Source organism: Notothenia rossii (genome assembly GCF_949606895.1).
Source record: "Notothenia rossii genome assembly, chromosome: 7".
Lineage (NCBI taxonomy): Eukaryota > Metazoa > Chordata > Actinopteri > Perciformes > Nototheniidae > Notothenia > Notothenia rossii.
Genome location: NC_136905.1, coordinates 38,488,907 through 38,511,539, shown reverse-complemented (window position 1 = coordinate 38,511,539; position 22,633 = coordinate 38,488,907). Strand labels below are relative to the sequence as shown.

The window sequence follows — 22,633 nt, the reverse complement described above, 5'->3', positions numbered from 1 at the left end:
TACATATTTACTGTGAATGTGTGCAAAAATGTATGGCATATAGCTGTCTAACAGAAGTGAAATTCATTTCTCACTTATTCTGACAATGTACTTAACCCCCAATACAAGAACCCAATAAAAAGAGTTGTAACACAATCAGAGACTGGATATCCCCCCCCCTCTCTGGTCGCTGAAATGGGGAATTGAAATTACGGGCCAAAAGCTGTACAAGTATTAAAAGTAAGCAGAGGACACCAAACCAACTGAGACCCGTCTGTCCGCCGCATCTACGCACTGTACCACACACACCTAGCTCCTAAAGCATAATCAGGCTACAGCCGTTGTGTATTTTATTATGTGAAGCACTAAATGGTCTTAGAAAAATATCGACTCTTTGTTTGTATATATCTACTAAACTACAGCATACAAATACAGAAAGTAATGTAGGCCTGTTATACTGAGTGATATATATTTTACACACTGCTCTGCTTTCTGCACGGACCTCACAGCTGTTCTCACTGTAAACATCGCGTTGCGATGAAAGCAGTTACTAAAATAATATCCAAGGGATGCATGCAGAGCTGTCATTGGCTGAGATAAGTCCGGCCGTGCGTCACGCCTCCACCGTTCCCGGAAATGCATCCGCGGAGGAGCCCTGGAGGATGCATCAGTGTCTCCTTGGTTAGAGCTCCTCCAGAGAGCCTCCTCGACGCTCGATCCTCGGTCCTCGGTGTGCATTTAGAGAAATGAGATGTCCTTCAAAATTGCGCGCTGAAATTCATTTCTGGGTCACTACCGGAGCACCGAAGAGTCGAGGAGGGGAAATTTGAGTATTGAGAAACCTCTCTAGTATTACAAAGTTGACCCAGCAACTTTACACCAGTGGGAGAGGCATAACTGCTCTTTCTTTTCAACATAACTTAAGTTACACATGATCTCTTCCAAGTGGTTTGGCTTGTTAAAAACATCTTACATTTTAGATACATTATGATACAGGAAATTGCAGCCTACGGATGCTCTAATCGCCGCAGTCTGCAAACAAGAACCCGTGGAATCACCTTTCACATGTAAGATATGACAATATTATGACTATAATTAGGATAATCGTAAATTACTTAGTGGATGTATTTACATTACAAGTCCTGCTATACAGGATCAGTGGGGCTATGTGAGATAATACACTCTTAAAACTACTGGGTTAAAAAATAACCCAATCATAACCCAGCTGCTGAGTCACTATAGGACAGAACACACGCTGGGTTGTCTTAACCCATGTGCTGGGCTGGATCATTTTAACCCATGTCCTGGGTTGTTTATTTGACCCAAGCTAGTGATTGAAATTGACTATATTGTTGGGCTAAATATAATATAATAATAATGTATAATAGTGTATTGAATTATCTCCAAACACACCGTATATATATATAAAAAATGCATTTATTGATAATTTGAACAGCTTTGGCAAATCACCAACTTTCCATTTCCACTATAAAAGAACAATGCATTTTAGCACAATACAAATTCAAAAAAATACTACATCCGTTTGAATTCCAACCCTTCGAATGGACAAGCTGCTGCCTCCAATCTGGTGTGTATACCGATTCTGATTCATACATACTTTGGCCTATATGTCACAGTGAATGTGAGAAATCAGACTAGGCAGAGGTGGAGGCGATGACAGCAAAGTGCAGTGGAAACAGACTTAGCGAATAAATTCTGACGTAACATGAAGCATGTGATACACATTAATACATGAAAACATGTCTTCCAAGTCCATCAACATTTCCACATTCTTCTCCCAACCTTTGAGGTTTGACTGGTGTTTTTTTTTTTTAAATGGCATTGCTTCACGAGCGGCTGAAGAAATCCTACAACCCGGCATGCCTGAGAAGTACCCGTATGTGCGCTCATAGCGCATGCGCAACTTTAACCAAAATGCTCGTTCACAACAAGCCCCCAGGAAGTGCGCCGGACTCTGAGGCCCTTTCTCATTTCATCAAATCCCCCTCCTCGACCCGACTCCTTGGTCCTCCGGTAGTGACCCGGAAATGAATTTCAGCGCGCCATGTTGAAGGACATCTCATTTCTCTAAATGCACTTCGAGGACCGAGGATCGAGCGTCGCGGAGGCTCTCTGGAGGAGCTCTAACCGAGGATACACTGATATGTCCTCCACGGTCCTCCACGGCTCCTTCGTAGATGCATTTCCGGGAACAGAGATGTTTCAAAGAGTCGTGACGCACGGCCGGACTTATCTCAGCCAATGACAGCTCTGCATGCATCCCTTGGATATTATTTTATTAACTGCTTTCATCGCGATGCAATGTTTACAGTGAGAACAGCTGTGAAGTCCTTGCAGAAAGCAAAGCAGTGTGTAAAATATATATGACTCAGTATAACAGGCCTACTCTCTTTATTTGCTTTAGTTTAGTAGATCTACAAACAAAGAGTCTATATTTTTCTAAAACCATTTAGTGCTTCACATAATAAAATACACAACGGCTGTAGCCTGATTATGTGCTTTAGGAGCTGTAGGTGCGTGTGGTACAGTGTGTAGGTGTGTGTGTGGTACAGTGTGTAGGTGTGTGTGTTGTACACAGTGCGTAGATGCGGCGGACAGACGGGTCTCAGTTGGTTTGGTGTCCTATTCTTACTTTTAATACTTGTAATATAACTAAATAAAACACAGAGGAGGCTCTTAAAGAAGAAGGTCTGTGAGAGCCAGAAATCTTGTTTGTTTGTAGATGACCAAATACTTATTTTACCGAGGAATTGATCAATTAATTCATTAAAAATCCTACAATGTGATTTCCTGGATTCTTTCCCCCCATTCTGTCTCTCATAGTTGAAGTGTACCTAGGATGAAATTTACAGGCCTCTCTCATCTTTTTAAGTGGGAGAACTTGCACAATTGGTGGCTGACTAAATACTTTTTTGCCCCACTTTATATGTATATAGCCTGTGTTGTATATACTCACAAATGAACAACCTTGTGTGTGTCAAATAACAAGTTGTATTGTAGTGTTTATTATAGTGTTGTTTTATGCTGCACATTTTGATTTCAGAGCACAGGAGAATGCTGGGCACATCTTAAAGCTCAACAGTGAAGCTGGCAATGCTGAACACAACCATCAACAGTTATAATATTTATTCAGCTGAAAAAGTCAAAGCTCTACGAAAATGTAATTAAAAATACATAAGCATTTCAGGTAGAAATCAGCATTTTATATAGAAATTCACAAAAATAAGAAATTAAACCTAAAAGAGATGTTAACACATGTATACCTCTGATGGCTGCCATAGTAGAACTAGGTGGACAAAATAGTGACAAGAAATGTAAATACAATTTATATAGATTAAAAGGTAATATATATAATATTGATTGCAATTATTATATAAATAAATCCACCAAACATGATCATATGGTTGGTATTTAACAACAAGGGGTGTTGTAGTGTGTGACATTGGTATTTATGGAAACATTTTACCTTTCCTTCAACTAGCCTACTATATGTTTTAGTTACTTGTGGGGTACTTAACATGAATAATCACAGTTACTATTGTTAGAAATTAAAATCAATGTTTTGATGGTATAATGTAGCTTAAACATACCGTCAATTTAAACGCTCTTTTATACTGAAAAACCAGAAATTCTTGTGCACAAGCAGTTAAGCTTTTATTCTGAAAATCCTTCATCTACGGTTAGCATTTAGCATGTGGCTAATATACGATTTCCTAAAGAGGTGAATTGAGTAGCGAAATGATATGGAGTGGTGCAAATCGAAACCTACGGATTTAACACTACAACTATAGATGTCGAGGTACTACCATGTTGAATATTAAATGAAAGTACAGTTTATTTGAATACATTATTGTTTACAGACGAGAGTAGCATGTGACAACATCCGGAATGACCGGAAACCAAACGAGCCGAGAAGTATTGTTTAGAGTATTGATTACAGCGTTTAGAATGTGTTAAATGAAAAGTGATGAAAGAGAATATGAGGAGAAACGGCGTGTTAAGCATATATTGAATGTGAAAAGAACCTATCCTCTGTTTAAATGCAATAACGGACATTGGAGACGAGGTGAGCCGGCTGGCGGGGAGGAGCCAGCAGAGGATATATATAGCAGCGCCGGAGGAGAGATCCGCTGTCTTCTTCTTGCTCAGGAGAACCAGATCACAGCTGTTTTCTGCCGGAACAATATTCTGTCTGTAACACTACCGCGCCTTTTTTTTAATTAAAGTATCCCATTTGAATCTTTTCAGAGACTCCATTTAGTCTCATTTTAAAGCTTCTCTCCTGGACGCGAGAATAAAGAACATATTTAACAATTGGCGAGCTAGCCAGGAGCTCGCAAAACCGGGAGAGACTACAGCAGGCTGCTTGCTGGACCCGCTGGCATCCGTTCAACACACAGAGAGCTCAAATCAACTAGGTAAGGAGAAACCTGTTATATCGAATTCTTCAATAGTTAATGTAGGACAATGTTAGTTCTGTGTGTTTGACGGCGGCCAGCGGATCCTGAAAATAGCTGTGCAATTTAAGTTAAAACAAGCCTAAATTGATAAATATTAGTATCATACCACGTGGCGTTGCTTTGTTACAGGCAGGGTGAGTTCAATTTCTTTTTTTCTATTTAACCCTGCATGCTATTCGTTTGTCTGTTAGTACATGTCGGCTAGAGGCCAATCACTATATGTGTCTTTTGTTGCGTTTTACGTTTTACGTGAATGGTTTTAGGCCATTAAGCAGTCGGGACTGCTTGAGGCAAAGACACAGCCAAAGTTTGAAGCTAAGGTTATTGGAGTGAGTGTTTTGTGTAACAACAGCGTGAGGCTGTTTTTAAAAAAGTCCTTTTTCAAGGAAAAGGCCTGAGGAGTTTGAAGCTTTCAGTGGTTACTCTATTTCTGTTTTTCAAGACATTGCGTTGTGGATTACGGCAGGAAGTGCGACATTCGTGCGTTAGATAGACGATATTCTTCTGATTGTGTTTGATTAGCGTCCTATTTGTCCCATAAATAGCGTGTTTAAACAGAAGAGATGACCATACTGGCTCTTAAAGTCAAAACATTTACGTACATGGGTAGAGGGCTATGACGTAAGGGTATGAGGCCCATTTAAACAGACCATACTGGCTCTTAAAGTCAAAACATTTACGTACATGGGTAGAGGGCTATGACGTAAGGGTATGAGGCCCATTTAAACAGACCATACTGGCTCTTAAAGTCAAAACATTTACGTACATGGGTAGAGGGCTATGACGTAAGGGTATGAGGCCCATTTATCATTGTAAACTAAATAGAAATGTTATTTTAAACTACAGTGTTGTGTGTTGAATTTACTAGACAAAATATCACCTCACCAATTTCAACTCCAGGTGTTTTCTCAAATCCCTTTGTTCTTCAGGTCAAAGGTTGGAAAACCAGTTGCCATCTTGTCTTGACCTCATGTTCACGGTGAGCCACACGGCAGTCACCATTTCATGAAATGCTAATTGAAGTACTCTGTTTGCTTTAACACACTGAGGCTAGGCATTCCATCTTCTAAAGAACATCATACTTCTTGTTAGAGTTAGAACTATTGGAAGTACTTCTGCTGGTAAATGTGTATTGGCGGTTTTGTGAATATTCTTCTTTGCAAATGTATTTTGGCGGTTATGTGCTGTGTTGTTTAACCATAGTGTAAATTCCTATTTTAAAGATATTTTTGAGGAAACTAAGTTTCTCCTTGTTAAAAACGAGTCAGTTTTGAAACAGCTATTCCCTAGTGCAGAGGTTCTCAATTGTTTTTCAGCCAAGGACCCCTTACAAGATAGAGAATACACCAAGGACCCCCTCATTCTGATTTGTGATTTTGGGCTATATAAATAAAAATTGACTTGACTCGACATGTATGTCCCTTGGAATAATCTGATGTAGCCTATTTTTTACACTTCTATAGTCTTAGTTATGTGAAAGAAGAACACAAGAGCAATGTATTAGAAATATATTAGATATGTATTCAAAATATTTGCACCATCTCAACACAGAATACCCATAAAACAATCAATCAATTAGCTGCAAGTAATACTGTACCTAAACAAAATATCAAAGGGAAATCAAGAGAAAAGTGATAATTTGAAGTGCATTTCAGAACACACACACACACACACACACACACACACACACACACACACACACACACACACACACACACACACACACACACACACACACACACACACACACACACACACACACAAAGATAACACATCAAGTGTTTCACTCTTAGTTAAAATTAAATGATTTATAAAAGTCTAATAACAAAATAAATGCAGGCTATAAACAATTGAACACATGCCTGCATTGCAACATATATCAAGTAAATTGCAAAACAACTGCAACTGCATTGCTACAATCCCAAACCACTACTTGTAATGGCAGCCAGCTCTGGACACTATTGGAGTGATGCAAGGCAGTCCATGAAGCTGATTGCTTCTCTCTGCAAGTGAAGACACACATATCAAACTAAATCAATAAATGCAACATACAGTATCTGACATTTCTGTTACACACACACACACACACACACACACACACACACACACACACACACACACACACACACACACACACACACACACACACACACACACACACACACGGTTTAAAGTGGGCGGGAACGATCCAGAACAGCGTTTCGGCACCTTCGATTAATAAGTAAATAAATCTGATTGGCAGTTTCATACATAATAATGTCAAGCGAGTTCACAGGGCTGCCAACTCTCACACAATTGACATTTTTCACACGCTCTCAGCCACAAGTCCATTTTCTCAAGCAGTGAAAAACAAATTCATAACTGATAATGTCATGGTGTGAAAAGAGGACACTACTGCACATTGCGCAACAGCAGCACCAGGCAGCAGACCATCTGAATAGCGAGAAATATACACAAATGTATTATATTGTAACTTATTCCCATGCATGTTGCTCAAAGTAATCTCAGTCAGTCTCACTTCTGCGGCTCTCCCTCTCCTCTCGCGCCAGTGCGATGAGCCGCGCAGAGCCGGACACATCAGTGGACTCATCCAATTGAACCGCGAATTTAGACCCTCTCAGTCTTTCCAGCAGTTGTGATTTGATATCAGCAGACATGTCCTAAATTCGTCATCTGCTCTTTAGCAGAAACAGACGTAACATTAACCATCCGTTGTTGTTGCTGGCTGTAGTCCTCGCCCTTCCTCTCAAAAAAAGCCCGGTCTTTTTTTACATAATCTGGATGCTTGGTCTCGAGGTGCCTCTTCAATTTGGCAGGCTTCATCGCCTCATTGGCAAGACACCGCAGGCATATCAGACATTTCGGTTTCCCTTCCACTTCAATAAATCCTTATTGGAGATACTCCTCATCGTATTTCCTTACTTTTGTTTTTTGTTTTTCATTTACTTCATTTGTAGCCGTAACCTGTCGATTTAAAAATCGGTCCATCTTCGTAGTATGCTAGCCGTGTTATATCTCTATGATGCTAGCAGTGGCGCTCTCTGACTGACGTACCAGTTATTGTTGTTTCCATGGTAACGAGTGACGCGCTTGATTTTGAAATGTATAGATTTGTTAGATTAGAACGTAATCTATGAACTATTTTAGATTAAAAAAATAAAATATTATTTGTTGAACTATGAAGCCTTTTGTAAAAAAAAAAAAAATGAAAAAAAAATGATATGATAATTTAAATTAATGAATCTGAAAACTTTTCACGGACCCCCTGGCAGAGTGCCACGGACCCCCGGGGGGTTGCGGACCCCACTTTGAGAACCACTGCCCTAGTGGATTAAGCTGGAATTTAAAATAGCGCACTCTGGTGGTAGTAGAGAATTATTACCCAAATAGCGGAAACACCATAACATTGTGAATTTGAACCAAATTCATATTTCAAAGTCAAAACCATACACGGTACAACTTTATTTTAACATTTCATATTTTAATTTTGCATATTTTTTATATATTTAACTTTATTAATATTTTACCTTAAACTTAAAAAAAAAAAATCTATAAAAATAATAAAACCTTGAGCAAGAAAAAAAAAAAAAAAAAAGTTAAAGTTCGGACGAACAGCAACGAAGGTGCTAGTCAGAAGATTAGTGCTTCATCTTTGATAAGTTCATAAATAATTAGAGAACATGTCACCAAAACAAACTAAGTTGAGACTAGACGCAGGGCCAGGCTCAACTGCAGATATCAAGGAAAGGGTAAAAATCAGATCCGATGCTTTAACAGTTTCAAGTAAAAGACAGAGGACATGGAACCAAATTGAGAAACTGTTAGAACAGTGGCAAACGAGAGGATTGATTCCAGCAGATGATCAACCTGGACCAACGGAAGCCCATAGAAAAGCTGTAGTTGAACATGAGAATGCTGAATATCTACAACAGGAAAACGCATGGATCAAAGCCGGACAACCCTCTTGGTATGGACCTGTAAACATTGCTATGAACAGAGCTGAAAAAAGAAAAGCTATGGTTGCAAGTCTGGTACTCCATCTGGAAGATGCCAGCCAAGGATTGACAAACAGCTTACATGTGGAAGAACTCGGCAGAATAATGAAAAAGGAACTCAACAGAGGAATGGAAGAGAGACGAAAGGCAGTTGAAGCCCATAATGACATTGTTGCAGATAGACAACAGAGAGAACAAGAAGAACGAAGAACCGGTGCATATACCTCCATGCCATTGATAGCGGCTGGAAGAGGAGGATTTCGATACAAATCATGGACTCACAGGGACATGGAAGCATTAGTGTCAAAGCTACCTCCACTCACGAAAGGAGGTCAGAAGTGGGTGAATGATCTGAAGAGATACACAGCCCAGGACCACCTGTGCTTGGGAGACATGAGGGCCCTGCTCGGATGGATTGAAAGACGACTTGAAGTGAGAGCAATAGATTCCGAGGCCAATTGCACAAATGACCCAGATGACACTCCATTCAACTACATCAGGTCGAATTATTGGGCTGCTATTCGTCACATCTACCCAACAACACGGAGTTTACATGCCCTCAACAGCCTGAGAAAAGAACCGGGGGAAGACATGTATGCCTTCCTGAAGAGATGTGAAGGAGTGTGGGAGGACTCCACTGGAGAACGAGTATTTGGAAATCCAGCTACATAGAGCCACATATGTCAACACAGGAGGGAGAGGTTGAATGTTATTTAAAAGATAGTGAGTAGAATATTGCATTTACACAGAGCATCCACAGATTAGAAGTAGCAGAGTAGAACATTTAGCAGACTATTTTTGTAATTATGAGAAGGAAAATACATTACGAGTGATGTTGTTCCCCCACACAGAAAACTATTGTGTCCACACAACTAGTGAGGTCAAGAAGACGGGCTTCCACCCAAAATATGCAAGGGGCGGCGATACACCTGACGTGAAGCTGTCCAGACCTGAAAACAGAAACTCGATTCTGTGGTGGTGAAGTCTGGCTACAAAGGGAGGTGTCCAATAGGGTCGCTTGTCTCAAACCAGTGAAGAAGTCAACAAGAACCCAGCTGAACTAGAGAGTGACTGTTAACGGGAGAACAGTGACGGAGCGACGGAGACTGGCCCAACATTTTCCAGCCAGTACATAGATGGACCCCGTCAGAAGACCGGGGCTGTGTTTAAAGGGGAACTTCATTTATTGTTAGCCAGAAGTGCAGTTTTTAATCAAACAATTATTTGATTTATGGAGTCAGATTACATTTTTCTCATAAACACAATTTTATAATCGGTCTGAAGTATCTGTTTTAAGGCGTGAGCTGCAGATTAAATAACATAACACTGATTGAGAGCTTGGATGAAGAAGTTGTAGGGTTTTTACAACAGTTTCAGGAATCAGTCTTTATTTATTTATTCTTGAGTAACTTTACTGATTTGTGGTGTTGTGCGTAAGGCAATATCTCATTTGAGTGAGGGGCACCAGCCCTTCATGCAGGTCACTCTCTGAGAGAATAGTTCATATTTTCCCTCCAGTTTGGAGAAATATTATTTTATCATATGTTAGTTCAGCAGTGTCAACCAATCCTCTAATCCTAGAATTATTGAGACGCATTAGCGACACCAGGGGTATTGTTTTTCGCAGCAACGATGATGCATAATACCATTACAAAAGCCATTATTGAAACAAGTAAACTATTAGAAGTGCTAATTGCTGATTTTTTTTTATAGTGAATATGCATTTATACCATCAGAAAACCATAAATCATACGATATTTTTGTACCCCTTGTGGGTACACGGAGAAGTTATATTTCTTTAATGCAACGTTATGGGTTTTACATGTCCTGTTCATAATAGGGTAATCATTGCAATATTAATTGAGCATTTTATGCTCAAAGGAGGGAGTGTCATGATTATACAGATATGTTGATTTCAGTGACGTTGTAGTTAATAAATAATAACATGTAGTCAACAAGAGGTATGCCGAAGCTCGGGCCTTCTCCAAGGAGGGAGTGGTCCAGTTTTAGATATTAGACAAATAGAAGTGGATGAATATGTCAGAACTCTGAGTAATATTATGCAAGTTTTGTCTACACAGCAGGCTAGGAAAACTACAGAGATACCAGACGAGACACCAGAAGAGACTCCTGTTCTGCCAGGTGATTGGGTGAGGGTGAAAGTTCACAAAAGACAGTGGGCTGATCCCCGGTGGACGGAAGCATGAAAAGTTGTAACGAACTTCAAACGCGCTCCGGTTTAAAGGTAAAGAAAAAGGAGCAAATTGACACCACCTCACACATTGTCACCCTTCACTGGCGACTTCCAGAACATTATTGGGAGTTAGGACTGATTTGGCAGAGCTGGAACAAAACAATAAATAGAAATAAGATAAAGATAGAAACAGCTCAAAAGACAAATTGTCTATAGATTTTTATAGATTGTACATTAATGTGAAAACCTATTTTTTGTTTTACATCTGTAAAAAGAGTCCAATTTTTTGTATGTTATTTTTGTACTCATTATTTAAATTCTGTAACGGACACAACCAGGGATAAAATAGAGATGATGACAAGAACAAAGCCAAACCAATTGTGGGGTCCCCTAGGGATAAGAGTCAGAATAGCATTGTTGATTGTGCTCATTACACTTGGCACCTTTCTGGTTGGAAGGGGAGTACAATATTATGTAAGACATGGATCCATTAGTTCACTCATAGAATGCCCACATCACTAACAAGACTCCAGCTGTGTTTCACAGACTTTCACTTATCCCCAGAGCCAAAAGATCAGCTGAGCAACAAGAGGAGGAGTTAGAAATACTCGGTCCCAAACAAGAGGCGGTTATAATCAAGATGATTCACCCCCTTATATGCAGTTCTTGTATCAAATGATGAGATGGGTTTAAGTGATTGGGATATGTAAGTGATGGGGATTTACAGATTAGGGGAATCTCTAAATACACTGGATCCATGTTTTAGTCTGTACCAGAAACACCCCCTGTTAAGTTATGAACAACCGATCGGTGACCTGAGCACAATTATTGAAAATGATTGTTAGACACAGGCTACTAACCCACAAGTACAGCTTTGTACGTACAAACTCTATGAACAAGATTCCCCAGCAGATAGTGGTGACATTGCAGATATGTCCAGTCACAAAAGTTACTACGGTTCTAAATAACAGTGAGATTTAAAGTGATGGAGAAAATATGGAGATGTTCTTTTATAGTGTGTGAAATATGTGGTGCTTGAAACATGTAGGTATTTAAATTTATAGAAGAAAATGGTTTCCTGAAAGAGTTAATTGGAATAAACATGTTACAGTGGGTGAAGGCAATGTTTAGGGATATGGTAAAATTATTAGTAGACATGAATTGTGTTTAGATGACATTTAACAACTAAGATGGATAGTAAGATTAGGAAAATAGAGTGGAAAAGGTTGGATTTATTTTACCTCAGTGTGTTAGAATTAACTATAGATAATGCGTCCCGAGATCTCTCTCTCTCTCTCTCTCCACCTGTCAGAACGCTACGACCCCATCGTCCAAGCAGACAAAAGACCTCACCACGGAAGACTCCTCCTCATCCATAGAACAGACAGAGAACCAGAGCTGAACCAACAACTCCAACGCTGCATCCAGAACTATCTCCACCTGAGGCATCCAGAACCAAAACCAGGTGACATAAAAAGGCACACTCTCATCGGTCCCCCACAGGACATGAAGTTCCAAGCTGAGCCACAAGATTTGGGCACAAGAGCAGAGTGTGGGACATGAGAGCGGAATACGCCCTCCATGCAACAAAGTAGAGACTGTAAAGGAGGAGATGAAAAGCAAAGCAGATGGGACACTGAAAAGAGTTACAGCGGAAGGTTCCAAGAGCAGATGGACTGAGGAGAAGGTGGACGGAGGAGAGGAAAGAACGGAGGAGTTGGCATGGTCCGGCAGAATGTGAGGGGGTCGTGGCTTGACAACCAGAGGGGGAGAGAAGGAAAACGGGAGTTTGTGAGTTTACACATAAACACACTTATTCACCAACGAGAAATACGTAAAGAAAAAGATTTATTAGCCATGAATTAATCAATTGGTGAATTTATAAAGAAAGAAAGAGGAAACTATTAAATAACCCTAAAAACACACTGAGGGTAGAACATATTATTCAATCTTTTCATCATATGAACAAATTATTCTTTAAGAGTTTTTTATTCATGTGTGAATTTGGGTAAGATTTAATTTGTTACAGTATAGACCTACAGTTTAAAGGGATGGTTTTAGTAACCACTCTATAAAAGCAGACAAATCTTTATTTGTATGGAAAATGTTAAAGGTAGAGCTAGTACCAAGCCAAAGATAGTATTCCAATCTAGAGTATTGATTTCTCCATTGTAGCATGGTTATTACCTCAAGAGGGAAGATTAAGGTGGAAATAACATTTGTTTTCGTCCAAGATGTAGAGTTTTAAAATGACACTGGGCAAAGAGCGAAAGCAAAGTTTAATTTTTTTTTTTTTAAACTAATGTAGTTGGGAGCAATACATGCAGGGCCTTGGAGCACTCATTGTGATGGTGCATATTTGTTACAACAAACATTGTTTAGGGAGAAGGGGTCGCTCAACCCACCCTGCAGATGTTTTAAATCTTACTTGCAGCTTCAGAGGGAGCGCACGACACCAGAGTATGAGTTTTAAAAGACAAGCGCCACCAGCTCCTAAAGGTCATCCATTCACCAGATGACCTGACTTTTAGAGATGTTATTTAAAGGAGAAACATATCTGCCATTAATGTAAATTCCTGAATTAAACTACAAACCATTAATGAAATGACTTCTGTTTTTAAAATCCTTGTTAAAGGAGGGAGTAATTATCACATGCTCGGGCACCCAAGGTTCCACACACTGTAAAAGGGGTTAGCATAGTTATTTAAGTAGACCAGAATTGAAAATAAATTAGTATAATGAGTTATTGATATTCCACAAGTTTTCACACCATTTCAGGGACTCTATCACTGCATTAGAACAGACCACCCAAAGGTACTGAGTAGGAACTTTTAAGTGATGAAACTCTACAACTGTTGTAACTGACCAAAATCTTCTCCCAGAAATGACTGTCTAGAATGCCGTACCCCAGAGTAGAACGTACAACGGCCCCTTCTAGAGAACATATTACTTTCATACCTTAAATGGTATGAAAGGAGGGAGGGTAAATTTCTCAGGAGGAGACGGTTACAAATGCTAGCAGAACAAGACGACCCACCCCGTATACAGATGTGGATGACAATGATGAGTTAGTTTAAATGATATGGATGTTCGGAGATGAGATTGATCAATGAATGTCCAGCCGATGTGATTCTTTAAATGATGAAATCATGTGAAGAAGTGAGCAAAATTAAAATGGAGTGAATCCATTTCAATTTACTTCATACTATTCCAAGATAGTATATTTTTATTATTCCAATTAATTTTACACTATTCTAAGATAGTCCATTTTATTTGACTTTATTATTTTATACTATTCTAATATGGTAGATTTCATGTTGTATAAATCATTGCTATTCTAAAATGGTTTGTTTCTTTTCACTTTGTAAAAACAAGTGCCTTAACACTGAGTGTGGTATGAGAACGGTTTCTGTGAAAGGAGGGAGGAAGAAATGTTCTGATACCAAGCCATTGCTGCTATTTTGAAGAATGATATTGAATGCAAACACTAGAAGTTATACACAAGGGACAACTTTTAGGTTTGAACCAGGCAAATAATTTATTTTGTATTTTTGTAAAGTTAAGCCTATTGAACCATTCCATTTAGATTGTATGTTTGTAATATGAGATATGTACTATGCGAAGTTCAGATGAAGAACTCATTGATTTCAGTATTATACACACCTTTTAGGTGTGTAAGGAGGGACTGTTAGAAATTAAAATCAATGTTTTGATGGTATAATGTAGCTTAAACATACCGTCAATTTAAACGCTCTTTTATACTGAAAAACCAGAAATTCTTGTGCACAAGCAGTTAAGCTTTTATTCTGAAAATCCTTCATCTACGGTTAGCATTTAGCATGTGGCTAATATACGATTTCCTAAAGAGGTGAATTGAGTAGCGAAATGATATGGAGTGGTGCAAATCGAAACCTACGGATTTAACACTACAACTATAGATGTCGAGGTACTACCATGTTGAATATTAAATGAAAGTACAGTTTATTTGAATACATTATTGTTTACAGACGAGAGTAGCATGTGACAACATCCGGAATGACCGGAAACCAAACGAGCCGAGAAGTATTGTTTAGAGTATTGATTACAGCGTTTAGAATGTGTTAAATGAAAAGTGATGAAAGAGAATATGAGGAGAAACGGCGTGTTAAGCATATATTGAATGTGAAAAGAACCTATCCTCTGTTTAAATGCAATAACGGACATTGGAGACGAGGTGAGCCGGCTGGCGGGGAGGAGCCAGCAGAGGATATATATAGCAGCGCCGGAGGAGAGATCCGCTGTCTTCTTCTTGCTCAGGAGAACCAGATCACAGCTGTTTTCTGCCGGAACAATATTCTGTCTGTAACACTACCGCGCCTTTTTTTTAATTAAAGTATCCCATTTGAATCTTTTCAGAGACTCCATTTAGTCTCATTTTAAAGCTTCTCTCCTGGACGCGAGAATAAAGAACATATTTAACACTATCTTTTTACTCCATCACATTTCAAAGAGAAATAGGCTATTGTTATGTTAACTCCACCACAGTAATCCATCATCAGCTTTACTTTTTAGATAAAGATTGAACTCACAATTGATCATAGCAGGCTTCAAAATACATATATTTTTAATTTTTTAGAATTTTCCCAAGTGGTTTCATGTACAACCCACAAAAGTATCATGCTAAATTAAGCTCTGTTGCTTGGATATCACTAGATCCTGTTACATCAGCGTAATATAAAAGTACATAACGGTCATTAGCATAATTACTAATGTCTCGGACGTTACACTAGTTAGCCGAACTGCTAGCTGCTAACTGCCGCGGCCGCCTCGTTATTCGTTCATATCAAATCCATCATAACAAACCAGAACGCGCGGTGCTGTTACGTGTACCCAAATTGACGTGCTTGATGTGAACGAGCCTTTTGGGGTCCGTGGTTAAAGTTGCGCATGCTCTATGAGCGCACATACGGGTACTTCTCAGGCATGCTGGGTAATCTGTGACGTTTCACTCTCTCAAAAGTTGGGCCATTTTGTCATCATGCGCCAATGAGCAACTCTCATAGGAATGAATGAGGCCCCGCCTCCCACGCTGTATCCAGTTCTTATTATACATCCATGGTTCACACACCAAGCACGTCAATTTGCGTACATGTAACAGCACCGCACGTTCATGACAGCATGGTAATGATTTGTTATTATGATGGATTTGATATTAACGAGGCGGCAGTTAGCAGCAAGCAGCTAGCTAGTAATTATGCTAATGTGCACATCAATCGTTATGTACTTATATTACGCTGTAACAGGATCTAGTGATTTAGCATGAAAGAATGATTGCACTATATATATATATATATATATATATATATATATATATATATATATATATATATATATATATATATATATATATATATATGTAGTGCAATAAGGAGCTACAGGGACCTTAATCTAACGTCGGTAATATTAACTTTATTTAATACAACATTTACGGTACAATATTTAATCATATACAGCCCATGTAGTATGATAATGAATTACAGCAAACATGTGCAATATATCCATTATTACAGCTCCTTGGGATGGCAGGAAGGCGATATGGGTCCGTTCTTATTGTGCATCCATGGGTATAGATAAACGCAATTCACATTGGTTTCTCAAACAGCGTGTATTCACTGAATTTCACTCTCTGCCTTTAACGGCTCGTTGTATCTATAGCCGCGTTCACACCGGAGTACTTTTCCCACAATAGTTCACCAGAACTACGATATATTTGCGTTCACACCAAAAAGAGCCGGAACTAAAATTGGTTCATCAGAACCTTTTTACCCCCTTTTCCGTCCCTGCTAGAGAGCAGAGACTTTCGTGGGAGAAAAAGGTTCCTATTTCTTATTGGCTGGGCGGATTGCAAACCACGCCCCGTAAAACTCCCAAAATGTTTTGTGAAGCCACCATTTTATTATCCTCGCATTGCATTATTAGCATTAGCATTAGCCCAGCGCACAAAGGCAGAGAGACTAACTTATGGCAACACAAAATAAAACATGGGGGCGGTGGAGATGAGGAGGTGTCGGCGTTCTGGCGATTTACTCGTAAGGCTTCAGTAGAAGCTGCTGGGAGTCCCAGCAGCTTCTACTGAAGCCAGTCCCCAACACCGGGGACTTCCGTCCGGGGAATCCGGGTGGCAGTATAGGCGGTGAAGTGGTTTGCGGCCTGCCAGTAAACCCAAAGCAGAAGAAGAAGAAGTGACGTCAGCGGCTTAATTTGCCTAATCTTCCTTCAGGGACTTATTCCGGTGTGAACGCGATCTGTACAAGTAACTCTCATTTCTTATTATACATCCATGCTTGGCATGGATGTATAATAAGAACTGGATACAGCGTGGGAGGCGGGGCCTCATTCATTCCTATGAGAGTTGCTCATTGGCGCATGATGATAAAATGGCCCAACTTTTGAGAGAGCGAAACGTCACAGATTACCCGGCATGCCTGAGAAGTACCCGTATGTGCGCTCATAGCGCATGCGCAACTTTAACTAAAATGCTCGTTCACATCAAGCACGTCAATTTGCGTACACGTAACAGCACCGCACGTTCATGACAGCATGGTAATGATTTGTTATTATGATGGATTTGATATTAACGAGGCGGCAGTTAGCAGCTAGCTAGTAATTATGCTAATGTACACATCAATAGTTATGTACTTATATTACGCTGTAACAGGATCTAGTGATATCCAAGCAACAGAGCTTCATTTAGCATGAAATAATTATTGCACTGTATATATACTGTATATACAGTGCAATAAGCTTCTTAGTGCAATAAGAAGCTACAGGGACGTTAATCTAACGTCGGTAATATTAACTTTATTTAATACAACATTTACGGTACAATATTAAATCCTTCAGCCATGTGGTATAATAATGAATTACAGCAAACATGTGCAATATATCCATTATTACAGCTCCGTGGGATGGCAGTAAGACGATATGGGTCCTTTCTTATTATGCATCCATGGGTAAAGATAAACGCAACTCACATTGGTTTCTCATACAGCATCTCTGTAAACTACCTGTATTGTATTCACGGAATTTCACACTCTGCCTTTAACGGCTCGTTGTAGCTCCAGCCGCCACCCTCCCTGTGAGCACAGTGTGCTCTGATTGGTCGGGACCATGCTGAGAACACGTAACATGAACGTGCCGGGCGGCGCGGTCCCGTGGGTTAGATGCGCGTTCATAATGCAGAGGGAAATAACTCTCAGAATAACGTTATTAGCAGATTTTTACAACTTGAGGAACGAATGTTTTTAATAAGGGCTATACACGTGTTCATACTGGGTACTTTATTTAGTTTTAAAAAAATTATCCAACGATTTACAGACCACTCTTTCCCCATGTAAGTCAATGGGAAAAAGTGTTTCCGGGCATGGCAACCAAACGGAAGTGTAGTACTGCCGTTTGGCCACCACGAATATTTTCATCTGAGTCCGGCGCACTTCCTGGGGCCTTGATGCTTGGTAGTGACACAGGGGCTGCAGTCGAATAGTCCATTTAGCTTAGGAACCTTCCTAACCGAGTGAAATGACCCGGAAGTCCCTCAGTGGCAGCCATGATAAGTGCCGTTCGAATTCTCTAGAATGATAGGAAAGGAGGTTTCAAACTTCCTTTATAACCTCCTTTATCTTAGGAACCACTGGACCTCCCTAACCGAAAGGAGAGTAGAAAATGCTGACCCACAATGCCTTGCAGCCACAGCATTTGACGTCACTCAACAGTCGGCCGTTCACGGACACAAACGATTATGACGGAGAAATTATATCATGAAAGTTACGATGCTTATTAAGCATTTCAAAACGTATATGTGGTAAGTTGCCAAAGTGCTTCTTTTTTTTAACCTTCATCAGTATTATAATCAAAAAGAGAAATATGAACGTTAGTTTTTACTGAAATGATCAAATAAAGTCAACATTTCACTGAGCTGTGTGAGGTTTGTTCAACTTTTAAAATATTTTTGAATGGTGATATAGGTGTTAAAGACTAACGTTTATAATAAATACATTTGTATTGATTTTAAGATATTTTCATAGTTCATACAATCATACGTATTGGGATCATTTGTATTAATGTGGACTGGAGGGAGAGGGTGATGAGCATAAGTTTCACTTTTTTATTTCAATTCCAACTTTGGTCATGAATAATATGTTTCTCTGTTGTTCATAAAGCATAAAGCAACAGCATCAGAGCACAGTGCAGTCTCTAGATGAGTCCGTCATTCTTATTATACATCCATGTTGTAGTCCGCTGTATAGAAAACTAGTTTCCATAGTTTCCCCACAGCTACAGACGCACAAAATGACGCATCAAAAACACGTCGGATGGTGAAAGTGCATTCGGATTCTCTAAAGTACAGCAGTCTCTTCTCCTAAATCCTTTTGAATTCTCCTATCCACTATCCCTTAACCCCGTGACGTTTTTCACTTAGAGGTCAAGGAATAGGATATAGGGTTAGAACTTAGGAGCTGATTTTTAAACTATCCGAACGCAACCGGGGTACCAGATCTGTTCGGGGTCCTTAGCTTACCAATGACGTCACGCGTTGTGATTGGCTGTACGGTAATCGCACGCTGATTGGTGTAACTAGGGGCGCTGACTAGCGTATAGAGCTCCTGCGGTCACGTGACTTTTGGTTATCAGCCACCATTTTGGCAGTAAACATGACGACCGGCGCCAGCGTTTTCCTACCGTGCGAGTATACATCTCATTTTAATTCAAGTGAAATTCGGCTTTATAGTACAAAATTAGAAAGATTAAATATAAGCAACCCATATAATGCACCCGGTGTGCTTTTCAAGAGCATAACCTCCTGCTCTGAAGACGATGTACCCGACTTGCGCTACGCGGACATCCACAGCTATCTTGTAAGCTTTCCATCAGTGTACTCAGGAGACTCCCTCAGAGCTTACAAAAGCTTGGAGGCTTACAAATGGTGTCAGTCCGGCTTCGTAAACAACATTCAACTGTGGAGTCTTACATCCAAAAACTTCGGCATCATCACTGCAAGGGTAAGTATTAAATTATTCCAGTTTGATAGGCAGTGTCACGTTAGCATTGTTTGTTTATTAGCTTGTCTAGCTACGGCAGTGTCACGTTAGCATGTTTGTTTATTAGCTTGGATAGCTACTGCAGTGCGTCTGAAACTAGTTTGTATTTTTGAACGTACTCAACCAAAGTGGCTGGCGTTTTTAACCTTTATTTATCTATTTTTGAATTTCATATATAGGTTAATCACTCCCAAAGGCTTAATGAAAGTCAACTAAAGCCATGGGTGGTGGTCAGGAACGACGGTGTTGTGCTGGGAGCCCACTGCAACTGCACAGCGGGACTCGGGGAGAGCTGCTCTCCCCGAGTCCCGAGGAATATTTTCAACACGGGTTTGTTTACCACTAGCTTGCTACAAGCTAACTGGCTAGGCTGCACCAGAGCCACACTTGTTGAGTTAAAAAGGGACATCACAGAGTCCGTTAGCTATAATAACTGGGTGCTAGATTCTACTTCGGTAAAAATTAAACTGACCAGAAACTTTTTGTAGCATTGTACTGTATTCCTTCACCCACCTGATATGAAGTGATCACTGCATAAGCGAAAGCAAACGGCCGGGGGTTCCCATCTTTCAGTCTTGTTCAGACGGCTCCTGGCTCTTTTAATCGCTGCGATCCACTTTTCCCTCCTCTCCGCGTCTTTTGGAATGCGATAATAAGATACACCTTTCTTCTTCCCACGCCTATTTGTGCAACCTGGTGCACAGCAGTTATCCACCATCCTCGACAGTCTGCCAGTGCCTGCCAATTAATTTACTGACGCGATTACTGCCAAAATGGCTGCCCCCTTCGTTTCTCGTCACGTGACCAGCATATGTGACATCATCCGCAGGAGCTCTATACCGGGGGTCTGATCAAAGACGAATGAGTGTAGGCAGTGGCGGCTGGTGGAAAATGTTTTTGGTGGGGCTGTTGATATAGTGAGTAAAAAAAATTTGGGGGGGAGAAATTACCCCTTAAATTGGGACTTCTGGTGATGTAATGGCCCCATAAAATCGTGGTTCTAGGGCCAGGAACAACCAGGCTGAGTCGGGCTGAGTATGCTAAACTAACTGCGGTCAAGCCAGCCTCCACTCGGGAAAACCTAGTCAAGCCAGCCCTCACGTGATATTGCGGTGCGCGAATATCCTATGCATTACGGTAGAGTAAAAAAAAAAATCATCCCTCTGTGTTTAGATGAGAATAAAACAAAAACTGTCCAGTATCAAAGACTCATTTCACTTCAGGGTGAGAGCAGGACATCCCATCTAGTCACTCAGAAAAAAATCAGGACATTCTGATGTAGAGTTTCAAAATAAAAGACCTTTGAAATCTCTATTGTATGAGCTATCATCCGTGTATTTGGATGAGAATAAAACAAAGACTGTCCAGTATCATAGATCCATCTCACTCCAGGGTGATAGCAGGACACCCCATGTCGTCACTCAGAAAAAATCAGGACATTCTGATGTACAGTTTCAAAATAAAAGACCTTTGAAGTCTCATATATGCTATCATCCCTGTCCCCAAAGGTATTTTATACTGGACAGTTTTTGTTTTATTCTCATCTAAAAACAGGGATGATAGCTCATATATGAGACTTCAAAGGTCTTTTATTTTGAAACTGTACATCAGAATGTCCTGATTTGTTCTGAGTGACTAGATGGGGTGTCCTGCTATCAACCTGGAGTGAGATGGATCTATGATACTGGACCGTTTTTGTTTTATTCTCATCTAAAAACATGGATGATAACTCATACAATAGAGATTTCAAAGGTCTTTTATTTTGAAACTCTACATCAGAATGTCCTGATTTTTTCTGAGTGACTAGATGGGATGTCCTGCTATCACCCTGAAGTGAAATGAGTCTTTGATACTGGACATTTTTTGTTTTATTTTCATCTAAACACAGAGGGAGGAGGGGGGGATTGAGGAGCTTGACGCTCGTGAACCATCAGCCGGAGGGCGGGGGGAGCCTCGCTGCGGGGAAGCAGTGTGTTGACCTGTCAAAGAAACTTACACATTTACCACATTTAAATAATTGGTTTAAACGGCATAATAATAATAAGGACAATCGTCCGTTCTGTGATTCTTCAGAACACACATGTTATGATATTAGGGTCATGCAGAGTGAGATGAGATCATTGTCCCTTTAAGAGAGAGAGAGAGAGGGGTGTGGCTTGTGCATGTGTGTGTGGATGGCAGGGCGACAGTGAGGGAACGTGTGTATGTTTCTGGAAGTGAAACGAGGCAGCAGAAAAACAGAGTTCTGTGATGTATTTTGTGAAACAGAAGAACAGCTAAATAAATGCAACGGCCTCCCAAGAAGAGCTCGCCTCTCTCCAGTCATTTAACCTAAAGTGGGTTATTGAACCTGAGGCTTGTTGCTTCTGCCCTCCTCGACTACGGTCTGGGAGCCGACAGGAAAGTTCAACACACAGATGGCCAGTCCGCCCCTTTGTAGCATATTATTTCGATGAGCAGATCGCCACTGGGCTTTCAACTAAAGACACAGCCAGGCAAAAACTGCGGCCTTTGTACAGCTCCTTATGGGTAGGCCTACTGCAATTTGTGAAGTGCTTTCCTCTGTGGTGAAACGATCAGCACTGCACCACGGTGGAAAGCGGCAGAATGTCACCTGGAGTTAAAGAGAGCGGGGCTGCGTTGCGTGCATGGCTTCCTTCAGCAGGTAACGGGGAGACGCGCTCTGGCCGCGGCCTCGTTCAGGATCCGAAAATACAATTTAAATATTATTGCACACTTATTCCACTTATTCCTAGTGTGCCACTGGTTACGGTGCCGCGTGCCAATGCTGGCACGCGTGCCAGGGGTTGCCGACCCCTGCTATAGATACTACCCCAGTTCCTCACGAGTCTAAAAAACAACACAGGTCAACGCACGTAAGCAACGTGGGCGCCAACGTGAGCGCTC

General features: G+C 40.4%; 1 long non-coding RNA gene across 1 annotated transcript; it reads right to left on the bottom strand.

The window, feature by feature from the left end:
* Positions 1-5,960: 5,960 nt before the first annotated feature.
* On the bottom strand, positions 5,961-15,108 carry LOC307013650. Its single transcript, XR_013801012.1, has 2 exons — positions 6,979-15,108; positions 5,961-6,463 (listed from the first exon to the last, which is right to left on the bottom strand). It is a non-coding gene; the product is annotated as an uncharacterized lncRNA (long non-coding RNA).
* Between the last annotated feature and the right edge of the window lie 7,525 nt (positions 15,109-22,633).